The sequence below is a fragment of the Pundamilia nyererei genome, unplaced genomic scaffold, assembly GCF_000239375.1.
Source record: "Pundamilia nyererei isolate P.nyererei 1_Seehausen unplaced genomic scaffold, PunNye1.0 scaffold00069, whole genome shotgun sequence".
NCBI classification, from domain to species: Eukaryota; Metazoa; Chordata; class Actinopteri; order Cichliformes; family Cichlidae; genus Pundamilia; species Pundamilia nyererei.
Window position 1 is genome coordinate 2027216 of NW_005187470.1, and position 18432 is coordinate 2045647.

Below are 18432 nucleotides of genomic sequence, written 5' to 3' on the forward strand. Positions count from 1 at the left end.
ATATATATATTATACCCATGCAGTTGAAGCTGATGTATGCCATTCCTGCTCTTGCTCGCATACATCATAAGATAAGGGCACCGTGGAAGTGAGTCATTGCTCGTCCTCACAGCTGCTGATATTGTCTACCCCCAGCTACCAATTGCAGCTCTGTATTCCAGCAGCTTGCAGGCAGAGCTGATAAGAAGACGGAGTGACTGCCTCCCTGCTCAAGCAATGTCATTTACCCCCCGCTGGGCCATCAGGTTCACCCCACAGCAACAGTCTTTCTAGGAAACAGGTGTCGAAATAACAAGCTCTGCTCTGAAAAGGTTCCTTTCCAACCTACAAGAAGTTCACCTGACAGTACCTTCAGTTTGAAAAAGAAAGACGCAGATGTAAAATATGTTTTTGCTTTACGCCAGCAAAATAATGGATCTTAATCGATAGCTTCTTCAGTTAAAGGATTGTACACTGTAATCACAGCACTAAAGTTAGGATGACATTTACAGAATTAGACCTAACAAGCCCGCTGATTACTGTTGATGAGCATATCACTCTTCTGTATCACTCTTCTGTTCTGTTCCTTTATCAGTCAATTGGGGGTCATGGCAAAGACTACAAGGATGAAGGCAAAGAAAAATGGTGCATGAGGGTTACATATGAAGAGAGATCGAGACAGGTAAAACAGATGGATGGAAAATGCAAAAGCAAATAAGGGACGGTGTCATTGACACAACAATGTCACTCTCAAGGGAAGTTGCATCTAAATCAATCAGTCAGCTAGCTGTAGCAGTGGGTGACTGGCAGCTTGACAGATCTGCTATACTCATAAAGCAAATATGTTGCTCCTGTCCATCAAGTATGATGAAATAGCCTAACTGGAACTGAAATATGTGTAGAGGGCAGTGGACAAAGAGAACACAAAGTTGCATCATCTACCTTTTTCAGCTGATAAACCTTTAAATCTGTAATAATTAAAGCGTGGATTTGAAGACTGTCTGCACTGAAGGCCACCCGTCACATTCATTTTTCCACCTTTAGCATCCTTAATGCCTTTGAACACTGCCTGTAAGAAAGTAGCTGAAAAGTTTTTTTGCAACTAAGTTTTAAAGCATTAGTAATAATTCTTTCGATAATGTGTAATTAATCTATATTAAGCATTAAAAAGGCAAATATTTTAAAAGAAAAAATCTTAAACTATTATCTGGCCACTAGCTATTCAGTTCAATTCTTCCTATTAAATTCAGTGTACTGATACTGTGTTGCACCAACAACAAAAGTCAACCAAACAAATTTAAAGAGGAAACACAAAAATCTAGGTATAGTTTTACTGCTGATATCTATCTGTACTGACATCTATAAATAAGAGAAACACCCTTCAATCATCAATATTATTATGGGTGTTGACTTTGCATAGTTTGTTTACCAGCTTCCCTTGGCAGCACACATGTTTGAAATGCCACAGACACAACAACCAGCTGAGCAGAATCGCGTGAAGCATAAATAAAATTAAAAAATACAAATAAATATTATGGAAATCTGTTTATGTTTCATGTCTTTAAAAGAAGAAGAAAAATGGCATAAGAAATATTGGATTTTTTTTTTTTAATTGACAAATATTGGTATCTGTCCTAAGAGTCCTATTGATCGGGCTCCAATGCCCTGCAGCTTGTGAGTAGTGAGACTAAACCTCTTTTGAAGAAAGAAATCTCATCTGCAAATATGTCTTTACTCAAATGTAATGCAAATGACTGTGTGTGTGTTTTTTAAAGATAAAACTTGATATCAGACTAGGCTGAGATGTTTTAGCTATGAATAAAAAAAACTTGTGTGCATCTATCTGAATAGAACAGATTTGAGTGCAATATAGTATAAAACCATTTGTGTGCGTGTTCTAGTATAAAACCTGTTGAAAAGCTTTTTGTGCGTGCATCAGTACTTCATTTTCAGGTCTTTTTCAAATAAATTTGATAATACGATTTCTTGCTTTGTAAAATTAATAATGATCACTAAATATTTAATAAATTATTATCGCACAATCAATATCACCAGTAGTTTCAGATTTTATTTGAAATTGGCACTGAGAAATGAAATATCGCTCATGTAGGGAGACCGCAGGTCAGGAAACTGGTTTGGCTGGAGAGATCAAACACATAACCACACAGATAACTCAAATTCATAATAACTGTAATTAACTTTGAATACATAAGCCTCAGTAGTAGTGGTGTACGTGCTGCGCTGACGGCTCCTTCCCTGTGTGGTACAAATGGAATTGGCCACAGTCTTAATAACTCATGAAAGCGAGGCCTCTCCATACTATCTACCCTGTCATTTAGGGACATATCAGCACAGCCAATCAGGCTGATTTGTTTAAAGTCTGCTGTCTGCTTTCCTCCAAGCTTCCCATCCTGGCTCTGGAAAAAAACAGCCCTCCTCACACCAGCAGTTAATTGCTATTCTCTTTTGTACTTTCCCTTCTTTCACAAACAATTATTTTCTTTGTGTTTATTTCTGTCAATACAAAAATGTTTCTTTGTGTGAAAAGCCGCTGTGTGTAACTCATTTTTTGGCCAATCTGAATCTATTGTTGGCGATCACTATCACGCTATTGGCTGTAGCAAATCAAATTTAAACAGGCTATGCTACAGCTTTTCTAATGTTCTGAAGATGAAAATTTGCTTTCTTTGGTATTGATTTTGCACACACAAAAAAAATGGAAAAGTGGTGACACAAAAGCAACATGTCCATGCGTTTTGGTCTCGTTCTTAGAGAAAGCGAATGACAAAAACACTCAACAGCCCTTTAACCATTCACTGCTCAAACCACAGCAAGGAATTATTGTTATACCTGGCTGCAGAAACAGTCTGTGTAGCAGAGAGTGCACTGTCCTACTTCCTCAGCTCTCTGATATTTCAAATGGTGGAAATTAATTGCTGGCCTGCTGATGGACCGTCTTTGTTTTGATTCAAAGCAAACCAGTAGTGCTTTCTCAGGCTACGGAGAACTCACAGGAAATGTTTAAAATACCATCGCTGTCTTCATTTTTGACTCATGGAGAAGATTAAAAGGTCTTGTTTCTACTGGGTTTAACACTAACCCATTTTCAGAGGAAATGCTTTCTCTTTGAAACATTGTGCAAGAAACTCTTGAAGATGTTCCGCAAGATAAGTTGGCCGAGTATATGTTAGTGTCCTCTTGTGTCTCCGGGCGTTCTTAAAATGTCAGACTATCTTTTAATATTCAGTGCTGTTTACACTGCACGATAGCTAAAACTTCACTTATCTGGAGAAGCAACAGGCAGATTAGAAGTTGCACTCGCGGCTGGGATGCAGTGAAGCGAAATGCTATATGAGGTTTTGCACAGGGTCAGTTGATAAGCTCAGGCGAGCCCGATTCATATCACCAGAAAGACTCAATGAAAAATGGTTGAATCCTCAAGCATTTATTAGTCACCGGAAACCCAATCCATAATCAAGTGTTCAATCAGAAATGTGGGTGATGAAGGAATAAATCAAGATAGAAGGAAGAAAGCAAACATTTATATTCTCTTGTAGTGTTGGTCCTTATATAATCTCCCTATATAGTACCGCCTCTGCCAACAAGTCAAGTTGCACTTTACAGCTATGTAAATCCAAACATACATGTAAAGATGCCTTCAAAGACATGTAATACGTGGGCACCGAATATTAGTTTCACAAATTCAAAATGATGAAAAATCTGGACATTTCTTCCACTTCTGTTCTGAGGCTATGGTGAATAATGGCCAACAGTATGATGATGCACTAAAGTTGACCTTTGAATATAGCTCCAGCGCTCGGTTGTGGGACACAAGCCACTGTACTCCTACTGCCCCAAGTCTGGATACATTGGGAGCTTAGTGTCAGGCAGGTCATCTCCTGTGGCGACCTCTAAACAGAGCAGCCAAAATAAAGAAGAGGAAGTAATGTTCACCTTTGAATCTGTGGCTTATAAAGTATTATCAATCATCATTGAATCACATAGATTTTCCAGTGAATATGGCATAAATGAGTTGTCTTTTGTCCTGTCTTCTTCCTGTTAAAAGGGAGTTTTTCCTTCCCACTGTCACCAAATGCTTCCTCATAGAGGCTCATTTGACTGTTGGGGTTTGTTCTGTATTATTCTAGGGTCTTTACTTTATCATATAAAGTGCCTTCAGGTGACTTGTTGTGATTCGGTGCTTTATAAACAAAAACTAAATTGAACACAATCACACCAAGTGTAACATGTGTCTATTTTATGAGGCTTTTTTTGGGTTACTATGTGCACCAAAATCTAATCAGTTCAGTCCAAGTGAAAGGTTGTTGCAGATGTAAAGAACATTTAGAAGCTATCAACAATATCTCAAATTTATCAGAATGGATGGACTAATGAATGGATGGCAGAGTAATGTACAGTCCCGAAACAATCCCAAAGACATAATGCCTCTAGCCATGGCCATCGACAGCATGGAGGTATAAAAACAGATGAACATAAGTGGAATATGACAATACCATAAAAATGAAATCTACTGCCAGCTTTCCTCTGCGGCGACAGAGCCAGAGAGCTCAATACCATTGCATTGCTCAAGGTGCAGAGAAAAATAAAACATGAAAACAGTATGACAGAGTGGACTGCAAACCCTGCAGTGGAGTCACTTGAGAGACCTTGAGAACAGAACAGCACATTCTGTCCAGAGAGTCCTTCTGGGCAGCTACCCAGAAGTGCTCTCGACAGGCTGATTCCAACTATCCATTGTTATAGTGAAGAAACAGTTTATCATTCAGGGACGATCCTGTCCACACACCATTATAAAGTAATTTCCCTTTTAGGACCACTTACAAACCGTCCAAAGAAAATAAGCAAAAAAACAGAAGAACAGAGGAGACAGCTAATGAGCCTACTTGCCTGCAGACTCCAGGCAACTTCCTGTTGTGGTGTTTTGTACAAAAACAGCTGAAAGTTGACTGTAAAAGCCAATAGAAGCTGAAAACGTGAATTTACTGTACGTTCACATCTGTGAAACCATCTGGTCCTTCTTACTGCCTCACCTCTCTTAACATTTCCAAGAGACAGGAAGTTGAATTTGGTTGAAGTCCACCAAAAACACAGGAAGTACTGGCAGGGGAAGAATGTGATAGAAGTAGTAAGATGGAAGAAGAAAGGAATTGTAGTTGCTGTGTCAGCTGAAAAAAAAAACGTTTTTCAACCAGGCCACTCACAATAATTAAAGTTCAGCATGAGGCCACTGCCAGGGTGGTACAGCCATTAAATGCTCTCTGACATGTGACACTGCGGCAAATGCTTGATTGGTCATATTGGGATTGTGATAAATAGCTGCTGGTGACAATGACACTGCCTCCTTCTGTGCTGGGGCTTTTTTATTCTGCCAGGGTGATATAAAGGGACAGAAGCTCTCTTATAATAAATTATGCATATGTCTCATATTTAAATATTAATTTTCCATTAACATGTTGTCTATAAATCTACAGATGAGTGTTCAAAAAAAATAGCAAGGCTTCAAACCTGAAAATGTTGTGTAACATTTTGTTTTCCTGGTTTAACAACCTGCTTCTGCTAAATTGTGTGAGACTGTGGGTTACTGGAAGTAGGACAGTGTGGTTTTTTTCAAACTATACTAATATCCATTAAACCACTGATCTCATTCTCAGAAGCAGTGACATGATTTTCTTAATAAGAACATGATGTTTCTTACTAATTTTTCTTAATAAGGTATTACAGTTATGTACTGACTCGAGCAGCTACAAACATTTCTCTTGCAATTAACTATCTCTTATAACAACATCTTTTAGTTATATTAGGTTTCCATAAACTTTGCTTTCCTATAATTCATCCAAACATATAAGTTGTATATAGAGTTGTTTACATAGGTATTTTTTATAATGCCTGTGAAATGTATAATCTAGTACTTACTTACTGCCTGACTTACTTACTAAGTAGTAACTTACACTACTTAGTGATATTTATATATTAGCATCCTTAGGGTAACGTTGGAATATTTTTAGTGATTTCTGTTATTGTAATGTGATGTATGCTCCTAATGTATGTTAGGAGTAATATATGTATTTGGTGTATATTATCTGATGTTTCTTGTATGTATGTACAGAAATATTCACTCTTTCTGTACATACATTAAATTTATATAAGGGGATGTTTGCTTGTGCACAAAACATCTAGCATTGCGTATAAATATCTTCATTATTCATTATTTTATCTGTAATAAGATGTCCAAAATATTTGACTTTATTAGAGATAATAAGAATATTCTCTAACAATTTAAATTTTTGAAATTCTAGATGTTTGCAATCCTTGGTTCTCCAAGTCATGGAAGCGCTCTTACAGTCGTTATATCTGATGTCATGCTCGACACCAAAAGCAGGGCATATGTGAAGGAACTACTGGAGACCAGTACTGCTAGGACTATAAACCACGAGATCATCCACATATAATAATATGGTTCACTAGAATCCTACCCGTCATACACCCAGTTTTAAAGGCTTTTAGCTTTTGTTCTTGGCAAATCAGCATCATTTAAAAAAAACTTGCAACAAAACTCCAAATGAGGCTTGCAATGTTGGGTTGATGCACAAGTAAACCAGAACTCCCTCTTTGACTCGATTTTAACAATTTTCTATTGATTTACATGATCAAAACCTTTGGAGGCATTGATGAAACACATGAATATTGATGAATTCTTTCCTCAGACAACTTTGACTTTAAAGCCAAACTGATTTCATTTAATCTAAAGCTTCTTTTAGTTGCTCCTTTATTCAAGAGGTGTCACATGTTTTTAACACCAGATCCCGTTCCGGATACAACACTCCAGGGATTTGTGCCACTTCTTGGGATCTTTTACTTGTTAGGAAAATTTGTAAACCACTACACTATGGAACTACCTAATATGCACATTTATGTATATTAAAAATTGGATTTATAATAGTATACATAAAATTAACACAAATAATTCTTTTTTCTGTTTAGCTCTCCCTTCCAATTTTTTTTACTTGCAGTTACTAACCTGAGGCCATTAACTTACTAATACTTATCAAACATCTGTATGCACAAACACATGATAAAGATGAGAAGCAAAAATAAATGACATTACTTTCTGGTTTGTTGAGTATCCCTATGGCATTAGATGAAAGGAACGCCAAGCTCCAACATGTGAAAAATTTACTCGCTTGATGTTATTATGTATTAAACTCCTTATCAGATGTAATTACTCATTATTGAAGATACGTGGGTGTGCAGCCCCATGGACAAGGAGGGCTTGATCAGTGAAGTCTAAAAACAGAAATCAACAAGAAGCACTCGGAAAGCTCAAACGTCCCCCAAGGCGGCTCACTCTCTGGATAGTATTTATGGTCAAGGGAATAGTATTATATTTTGTATGCAAACATTTTGATTTCTTTGTTATTTTTTAAATGTACTTTAAGATGTTTGCATTGCAGTAAACATGGGACATTATCAATGGATAAGCTTACCCAGGCCAGCCGATGCAGTTAGGTTCATACATATTTAGACACTGACACAAGTTTTGTTTTGTTACCTGTTTACTAAAACATATTCCAATTAGATAATGGACATGGGCATAATATGTAGCCTTTCAGCTTTCATTTGAGGGTATCAACATTCAAATTGGATAAAGGGTTTAGGAGTTTCAGCTCCTTAACCCTCTCAAGGCAGGCGTTGCAGATTTGCAACAGTTAGAAGCTAACAACCTGATTACCCCACATACATATTTTATGAGGTTTTTTTACTCAGAAGTACCACCGCAGGTATTCTTTTGTGCATTAGCAACAAAAACTTAATTTGAGCCTGAGAGGGTTAACATGTGTCGCCCTTAGCTGTCTCCTTTCAATGTGGAGGAGCAGCGACTATACTCAGAGTTCCCTTGGGAGAAATTTACTTTGGACAAGTGAGGGAAGCAACTCATATAAGGTACCCCACAATTGCACCTATTACCATTTAGTAATTTGACTGATAATGGCACTAGAGACATTTTTAACCCACTTAGCTTAACAGTTTTGCGCCCTATAGCTTTTGGATTTGACCTCACCATGGCTATGTCCACATATTTTCTATACAATCTGAGTAAACAACAGTAGAGCTAATATGCTGTTGAGTGTTAGAATCTGTAAAAACCTTTTTACCCATATTAATATATTTTTCTAAAAACAACAATTTAAATGTAATAAATGCTCATAACGTGGCAAAAAGAGAATTATTAGCTTTAACTTTGATGTGTTTATTTGAAAGCAACTGAAAAAGGCTGGTTAGTGCAAATAAAGTGAGAACCAAAGCTATCTACTGAACCATGAAATTACTCCTTAGTATAGTTTGGGATTACAAGACAACACTTGGAAAAGGGGATTGTATTATATTGCATGTCTACAGTGTGCCACAAAGATGTCTGATAATAGAGTGAGCAGGAGCACCCTGACCTGTCAGATATGTCACTCCCCAAAGGTCTGTGGCCCAGTTCAATCATGTAAATTACAAGCACACATAAGAAAAACAAGGAGAAGATCTGTATTCACTGTGGCTTAGAGTGGATTCATTTGTCATTTGTCAAGTCATCCATCACATTCATCCGGATCACACACTCTGTGGCCCAAAAGATCAGAATCTAATCCCCAGGAAGTCAATCTGACCTCAGCCCGACCAATAAGCACACAGGGTCAAATTAACAAACACAACCATCAGCCACTCTCACCCCCGAGGAGGGTGGTGAGAAACGTGGCCTCTGCCCTGCATTCATAACTGCTTCTCAGCTGGGATCTCAGACGGCTGGAATCCCAGTTCAGCACTTTCCACCATCTTATCTTTTATTCATTATTTTAATTTCAGTGGCAGCACCTTCTGAGGTGAATAAGTGCTTATGATGGCGTCATTAAAAAGCAGAGAAAAACAATGGCTCCTATTTAAATTATTGATTGTGGTAATGGATATGCTGTGAAGAGCTGTTCTGGGCTCCAAACAGAACACAAATAATGAGGATAAACTATGCCTGAAAATGATAGCAGGGAAAGTGGCAGGTCGTGTGTCTTATGATGGGAGTATACTTTACATCAAACCCTGAACAAGGGATGATGGTTTTATTTGAAGAGCTCTGTCTTTAACACAATAAACAATTAAGGTGTATGTGTGTGGATAAAATGGTGTTTCAAACTTGAGGGGCATATGCAAAACAGTGCAGCGTTAGCACAGCAGTTTCAAATGAATAATTTATCAGGATGAACTTCAATGTGATGTGTCTGTAACTTATTATCTAACTTTAGAAAATTTATACCCATGTGAGTAAAAATAATTCTGAAGAGATCCTTGTGTGCATTTCAGCATTTTCCCTGCTACTGTTCTTTTCCCCCTTTGTTTTAAGCTTTCTAATACTAATCTTCCAGTCAATTAAATTCAGTTTCTCTGTTCTCTTTTATCAAGTGTTTTATGTCTGTCTATGTTCCTTTATGTTGATTATTCTTCTTATTTTTGTGAAATATTAATCCGTCTTGCTGACAGATTTTGTGATAAAAGAGATCCAGAGATCTTGAATACAGCACTAACTTGTCAGTAAGTTGCATGGAATGGGGAAGAAGATGTCATGAAATACTAGTTTAATTCACAGTGACTGGTTTTTCTGTTTGTGGTGGTAGAGATGAGTTCAAAAGAGTACAAACCCACATAAACTATATTACTTATCCAATTCAATTTAACTCAATTTTAATTATATAGCACCAAATCTGCTTTATATTGTAAGGTAAAGACCCTGCAATAATTGAATTACCCCCCTTGAGCAAGTACTTGGTGACAGTGGGAAGTAAAAATTCCCTTTTAACTAGAAGAAACCTCCATCAAAAACATGCTCAGGGAGGGGCAGCCATCTGCCATGACTTCTAAAGTACAGAAGACCATTTTATACCACATGAGGTGCTCTTCTGTATCTTTTAATAGCAAAGAATTTGGGGACAAATAGCACATTTGAATCACCTGTGAGTCACTCATTTTGCAGATGGACACCAAATTTACCTGATAATTATCCTTCTGCTCTGTAGCCTTGGTGATCTCAGCATAGCAACAATTAATGAGGTAGATCTCAACAGAGATGCTGTCAGAACCCATATTTGTGATACCTTAAAGTACCGTAATTCTGACCACAAAATATTTTCTGTCTATCATAGGTACTGTAAGCAGAATGGGGTAGCATATGGCTACAAGTAGTCTGTTGTATCTTTACATGCTGATGGATGACCACAGGCACAGGGAAAGTTCATAGTATAAAAGATGGACATAGCTACTGTGACGTCAGCCACTGGTTTCCAAAGTCTCATTTCGAGGTCTTGAGAGGCTAAAGCTGTCTGCCAGTACAAATACAGTAACTTGAACCTGAACTCCGATGCATAGATAACCAAGGCATTAAGGTGCAGGGGGATAACTTATTTCCTAAAGGCAGTATGCAAACAATGCTATCATGCTTTTCAGATCAGGGGAGGAAATACTTCCAATCTAGGAAAGCACCAGAAAGTCCAGCATCCAAATCTGTTTGGATTTAAATGGTAAAAACAAATAATTAAAAAGGTGAATGTGCTTCAATTCAACAACTTCATCCAATATTAGTCTGAATGTGTTATCTTTTGAGACAGCTGACATTGCTGTTACAAAATCCCCCACGTTCCATAGGCTTAAATGTTTGCAGTGGTTAATGCTATGCAGTGCACATTTAAGTAGGCAGGATAATCATTTTCTTTTGCTATCAAACTGGGTGTCAAGTTGGGTATCGTGACATCCCTTCGTCTCACGTTGTTTAAAATGAAGGCAAAAGGAATGTGCAGTGTTGTTTTTAGATTATAAGGTGGATGTTACACCTGGGTGGACTGCTCAAGTGAACTCTGTGTGCCTGTTTGAATAACACTGAGTGTAATGAGAGTAGCTGTTAGTGGAGGCTTATGTCTGGAATTTATAATTGCTAGCAATGCATGTTGAATATGCAAGCCATAAACATGTATAGGATATTGTGCACCATCAAAATCTGAGCAAACCACCTGTTTTCTTGGAAGGTAGAGTTTAAACATAAACAGATAATTGTCGAAATTAGCTAGTTTCGGTTATTTATAATTTTCAGCCATTGTAGCAGCTGTAAATGTACCTATCTGTTATTTGATCCCAATATCAAAGTCATTGTCCCCAGTGAGTGAATCCCACCGTCTTTGGTGACACAACAGCACATTGCCATTGCAATTTTAAAGTAAAGTTTTTGTGCTGATATTATTGTCAATTTTTATGTGTATTATACTGTCTGGTAAGGTGTAGATGATTAAAATAGCAATAATGCAAGTTGAAAATTCAAGCCACAAACCTCTATAACATATCGGACAACATCAGAATCCCAACAACGCACCTGTTTTCTTATAAGTTAGGTTTAAAAAAAGACTACTCACAAACAATGCAAGATAAACATAGAAAGTTTCAAACTTGCAATAACACTTTTGTAAAAACTTCAAAGATCTGCACAAGAGACAAAACTACAAACAACTACAAGATGCTAGAACTTGTCCCTTTTACCTAATCTGACCTCTTCTTTCAGACATCCAACTTTTCATTTGTTCAACAATCCACCAACACCTGGTCCTACTCGCCTCCTCGCGCTTTATGAGACCTGACAGGCAAACTCTCTACATGTGGACCAAAGTTCATTCCACTGTTAACCTCCATTCTGACAAGAAACAGACAGAACAGAGGAAAAGGAGTTGGTAATTAATCCAATGGGAATGTTTACCATTTCCAGTGGAATGCCTCTCAACCCACAGAGCGGCATAAAAGATTTTGATCCCTACAGGCTCGCAGAAAAATTCAGGGGAAACTATATTCAGTCAATAACACTTGTATTAAAAAAGAAAACATATGCTGTGGTTAAGACTGTCAAGACTAAATTTAGATGTAAAACAATACTGCAGTTGTATTTTTCCATGCTCAGTGTCTTGCCCAGTGACCCTCTTAACAAACACATCTGTAAATGCTATTTTATACTTTGGAATCACGCTACACTTCAAAAGGGTGACCACTACTAAAATACGATTTTATGGAGCAGCTGTGCATGCATAAATATATTTATGGTTTGGTTTACACTCAGTGGAATTTGGTGAGAGTCCAGGTTGAGAAATTAAAGGACCTATGCGAAAATTTTCATCATGTTTTCTTCTCCAAAACAAGGCATGAGCATTGAATGTTTTTAGAGAGCAATTCCAAACTATTGTAGTCTTTGACTGGAGCTGAAACGAATAAAGTGTTGGACAGATAATTATCTAAATTAGATTCGATCTCATTCAAAGTGTATTTTGTTGTTTGTTTATGCAGTAGTGTCACTTGAGCACCATGGGGAATGGGTTTTACATTGCCCTATGTAGGAAACGCATTGAGAGCACAGGTGGAGAGAATTAGAGCCAGGAGGAAGCCACACAGATCTTTCAACCGTGTGGTTTTTGGTTCTGATGGTAGTGTCGTGTTTTTATCTGTTTTTGCACTGTGAATTTGGCTTTCAGTCATTCTCTCAGATTTGTCTGTTTTTTTGTTTGTTTGTTTGTTTTTTAAGAATTAGATGATAAAGTGTTAAAGGTATTGGCCATGGTGGACGTTAGTTTATTTCACCACAGCAGCTTGGAAATTACTTCAAATTGAGTCAAGTGGCCTTTTGGTGCTTGGATCATCACTACAATGACATGGAAACCAATACAAATATTTATGGTAACCCAAGTTTAAGGATCAGAAAATGTTACCTAACACTCTGATGAAAGCATTGGGAGCAACTTGGCATTCAGTATCTTGGTCAAGGATACTTGACATGCCGAGGTCAAACCATGAATAGATGACCTGCTGTGCTGAACCTCCTGAGCCACAGCCACCCCAATATAAATATATTTAACTAGCAAAAGATTAAATAATAGCATGAGTTCAATGAGTTCCCCTTTTTCCCCAGCTCGATTAAGCAAAGAGGTTTGCATGACTGCCACGTGAATGGGAAATATACCTGAAATATTCTTTATTATATATAAATGCATTGTTATATATTTGCATCAGTTTTACATAACATAAATATTGTATCTGCTTAACCTAAGCTTTTAAGCATATGAGTGCAGCCTTGCCCAGACTCCTTAGAGTGAATCAATGTGTTTTCATCTCACCATGCACATCTGAGACTGGACTATCAATCAATATATCAACTGACATAAACAGATACAGTATATACAGTGTTATTTTATATACACTGTGTATTTTGAGAATGAAAAATTATAAAGTCATTGCTTATTCAGCTTTCAGGGACATAATTTTCCATCTTACCACCTTAAGTGAAAACATTTAACTCTTCATTGCTATCACTATTATCTGAGCTGCTTTGCTGAACAAGATATTCAGTGACATTTAGAAATTACCCACCATTTCTAGCATTATGTACTAAAAACAACTTTAACATCCCAGGGAAGAAAAAAATATACCTATGAATTAAGTATTCTTACCGTTCCTATTCATTGAATCAGCCCTTTTTTGCAGATCCTTTGATAAGAAAATACTTATTTGGTGATCAGAAAAAAATGTTTCGGCAGTTAACAGATTTATGAGTTTATCTAATTGTTTTTCTTAATGTATTTGAGCACATGATGAAATTAAAACTATCAAACATGCTGTACAAACTGTTAACTTATTTTTTGTTTAAAATTGCAGCTCCCGGTTCAATTCAATTATCTTAATTCTAATGTAATGTTTGATGATTCTTTTGTAATATGTATGATGGTATTTGTCTTAATTTGTAACTGCTGAATAAAAGAAAACTTGTATTTGCCTAAAGGATATATATAAGTATAGTGATGATATGCTGAACTCATTCAAACTCAAGTAACTACGTACTGAATAGTTAAGAAATTAAGATATAATCTAAATAAAACTGAAACTGATATGTTAAGTCAAATTAGTCTTAATAGAAATTTTACATCCAGCTGAGCTCATTCTCCACTCCAGTTTCCTGCAAATAAACTTGTTTACTTGTGAGACTCTGACTAAAGCTGGAGGAAATAAAATAAAATCCTGCTGTTTTGAGGATTCCAGAAGCAACTTGACATAATCAGAGAAATGCAGCCTCTCTCTGCAAATACAACTTGGACGCTCTTGATACCCAGCAAGGCGCCATCTCCACTTAGTAAACTGGAGTCAGACAAGTTTTCATCTGCTACTATCTTATGATGAGGAGAAGCACCAAAGGCCATGACGTGTTTAGAGCAGCTTCCTGTTTTATCTGTAATTCATTGATTTCTGCAGGTTCTCTAGTAGACATATATGGTAAGCCTATGCAATAGTGTTTCACACCTAGTTAGCAGTCAGAGCTTGTCTTGCCAGCTATGAGCATGGTTTGAGTCTTAGCCTATGACTGCCAAGAAAACGTGTGAATTAACAAAATGTAAGCTATTACTAAGTCAGTTGGCTCCCTCACTAGGGAGCAGGTCTGATGTAAACAGTTTTAAGAAGGCTACTCAAGGGCATCCCACCGGATCTATAATAATAAATTGGCCTGTAGGTTTTCAGCTTATAAGGTGCTGTGCTTTATTTTTTTGTCCCTGCTACATTATACAAATGACTCAACAGTAACGAAGGCTTGGACAGGCTTAACAGACAGCCAGGCAGGTTAATTTTCCAAATTAAAGGTGAGCATTAAGAGGTCTCCTTTTTAATAGCTAGGATTAATTCCATGGTATATTTTAATTTATAAGGCTGTCACTATGTTTCACCTCTAGCAGAAGGATTACTTACACTGTAATTTGAGTGTCAGGTAAATCACGGTAATACATCTGTCCTGTTCCTCCTAGAAGTAGATTATATATACACAATTCTACCTGCTTGGCCATATCCTGATGAATTGCAGCAGGCTGAGGGATGCTCTAACTACAACAGCACATCCGTCTTGCAAAGTGTAACAATTTCTCTGCTACACCAAAGGTTCATATTGGCAGCAGCTGCCAGCACAGATATAAAACTCCAGCTCCAAATTAACTTGGCAGGGATAATCCCACGAAATGATAGCTAAAGCGATGGAAATAACATTTGTACAAATTCCTTGTGACCCAAGCCACATCTGTGTCCTCACTGCCAAAAATTCACAAAAAAGTAAACAGCCTTACAGGTACGTCTGACACTTTAGCTGAACATTTCGGACCTGTCTGGTAAACGGAACTCGGTGTTGGCCTTTCAGCTAAACCAGACGTGCTGCCAAGTTGCATGTGCATGCTAAGATGCATCCTCTTCTTTGGGTTAAATAAGCCCCCGAGCTGTTGCTGTTGGTACTTCTAATTGCAGCTTTAACCTTGTGTTAAGGTACATTGCAAGTAACGCAGAGTAACACACAACCAAAAGCAAAAGCTTTCAGCATAGTGCGGTTATTTTAAAAAAATCTCATCTCACAGGTGAGAAATGACTGGAACACTGAAAGGTTTCCCAGTTGCTCATCAAAAAAAGAGTAGCCAGGGGTAATTGGGAAATCAACACATCTATCTGTGGTGCTCTATTTTGTTGAGGTGCCCACAGGTCTGTGCTGAGGCCCATTAGAGTGACATCTGGAAGAAAGATACTGAAGTCACACACAGAGAACCACTAATTCTGTCTTTCTACTGCCCTGCAACCCCAAGAAATTCCATGGCAACATACACACACATCTATCTATATATAGATATATAGATATATAGATATATCTATAAATAGAGATAGAGAGATAGTGTGATGGTATGCTGGACTCATCCAAACTCAAGTAATTGCGTACTGAATAGTTAAGAAAGTAAGATATGATCTAATATGTTAAGTCACATTAGTCTTAATAGAAATTGTGGTATATATTCGTCTGTTCTTTAAATTTATATTAATTAAATATTTCAAACATGAAAAATTTCACAAATATGAAAAAATGAATAATTGATGAGAAGTAGTAGGTTTCACAGTAGTTCTCATTTTTTCATGAAATGTTTGGATTGCTTGTCACAAAATGAAAGGTCACACAAGTTTTTCAGCACTAAATAATAGAATGACAAATGTTGAAGATAACAGTTTGACAGGCCTCAAATTGTATTTTTGAAAAAAGGAAGATGATTCCAAACAGCTATTACAGGAAATCGTGAATTATCTTTGGTTGCACACCAAAGATAATTCACGATTCACCAATCCTTAAGAAAATTTGTAAATTTGCCAAGTGGAGAACAAAAAAATTACAAAAACTATTCTTTTTACAGCAGATGAACGTATAAGTCATGTCCTTAAGAAATAGGAAAAAAGATCAGACACAGTATCTGAGAGATAAATCTCACCTTTCAGCTGATCCGCTTTACTTTTGGCTAAAGCCTCAGCAGAAATGATTGATCATGAAGCCAGGAGAACCAGGCTTCATGATCTTCCTGAGAGCTTCCTGAAGACTGTTGAAAGAAAACTTGCCAAAAAGAGTTGCTTTTAGGAATAAAGGTGGTCATCCAATAATATTGTGAATATAAATAGTTTAAAATATTTCATATACACATGATTCTTGTGCTTCAATCCTGCTTTGCCCAGCCACTGGTAGGATTTCTTGATATCAGCCATTTTTTCTCTCTGCTTTACTAAGATTCTTTATCACTACTTATTTTAATATCATACTACACATCTAGACCTAGTGGTTTCACAAACCTATGTTGTTCAATTATTTCTCAATTATCTAAATAAAATTTTCTTCCTTTTCCAACCCTTTTTAGTTTTTATGTTCTCCTGAGAGATATAAATGTCTCTGCTTTTACTAAACAGAAACAGTTGAAATCACTGAACTTCTTTTTGAATATTTAGTGGAAAACACAATATTAAACCTTGCATTAAATAAATAAGATGTATATTGTGAATGTGGATATTTGCATAATTGCAAATAGTTTTCTCTGCACACATTATCCCTTTGTGCCACAGTCCCATAAATCATAACACTGGCTGCTAAAGGGGGTTGTTCAGCTCGCCAAAATCCATCTACATGGCACAACTGGATACAGATGGTGTGGGAAATAAAAGCCAGTTCAGCTCCCCATGCATCATTAATACAAGCAATGACCCCCAGCTTGGCAGTGTCACGCAACCGTGAGTTGCCAGACATACTCAGCACCTCAAAGTCCCAGTGAGATGTCTCAGTAGCACAAGGTTTGTTGCGTTATTGAAGAAATTTGAAATTGTTTCTCACAACAGTCATTTCTGCACATTAAAACTCGCATGCTGCTTGAAAACAGGTTGTTTTTCATGTGATTTTTTTTCCTTACCTTTAATTTTTCCCACTTATCAGTACATGTAGTAGCTTATAATTTTTTTTATTCATTCCTTTAAATTTGCAAGGAACCAGAGACAAACCACTGTTTGACTAGCAAACCTTTGTGACTTATGGGATTACACCAAAAAGAAGATGAAGCATGTGACTTGCCATTAAACTTCCCATTGTTTACTGGAGCCAAATGAATTTTGCATGCAAGTCATTCACTTGATAAAGCAGATGAATGTCTGTCAGCATGGTAGCTTAATCACTGGATGCTCAGCACAATGACAAACAGCCTCAGTCCACCACTTCACACAGACAACATCTTCTGGAGTGGTTGCTCCTCCACCGCCACATAAATCCTCTCCTCTGATTCACTAGTCTCATCAGGAATACATAACATGACTTCATTGGAGGATCCATCTATCACCGGGCACCCTGCATGCACCGTAAGTTTCAAAGTCCAACTCCCACACTAAAACACAGCCAGAATGCAGCCGGATACTGTTTCTAGTACAGATCATGCAGTCATACACCGAAGCCCGCTGTCACTTAGACGCAAGCTTACAAAAACACCAGTCTGTTTATGAAAATTTACAAAGGCAACAAAGGATTTCCTGTGACAGGCGAGAAGCTGAAGACGACATCTTTAAGAGCTGACGTCTCTTTTGATAGACTGCTTGAATGGCCTAAGACTTTTAAATAGACATAGAGAACAACACAGCTTCTGACAGCCGGTTTGTTTACGGTGACGCAAAGAGCTCTTTTGCATACTAATGAGATACATGTATGTTTCCACTAAAGTCTGCAAGATGTGCAGTCTTCACAGGACATAGAATTAGTTGAATAACAAACCTCTGACAAATAAATAAAGTCTTCAAATTACTTGTTTTGCTCAAACATTGAAAACACAAAAAAATATTCAGTTTTAAATTAGAGAAAATCTTTGAATACAGAAAATAAAAAGAAGGTGGACATTTTTTGTTTTGTTGACAATATTCTGTTGACATATAGGGAGGGTAAACACTTTACAGATTTTGAGGGTTTCAACTAGAGATGGACCGATCCGATATTATGTATCGGTATTGGTCCGATACTGATGTAAATTACGGAAATAAGAAATAAAAAATGTAATCTGATCCATTAAATAT

The 18432-nt window shown here is 37.1% G+C and overlaps 1 protein-coding gene across 1 annotated transcript in view; it reads right to left on the minus strand.

Moving 5' to 3' along the window:
- The window catches only part of chst15 (carbohydrate sulfotransferase 15), a 39912-nt gene that overhangs the window by 14533 nt on the left and 6947 nt on the right, over nt 1–18432 (minus strand). The window lies entirely within an intron of this gene.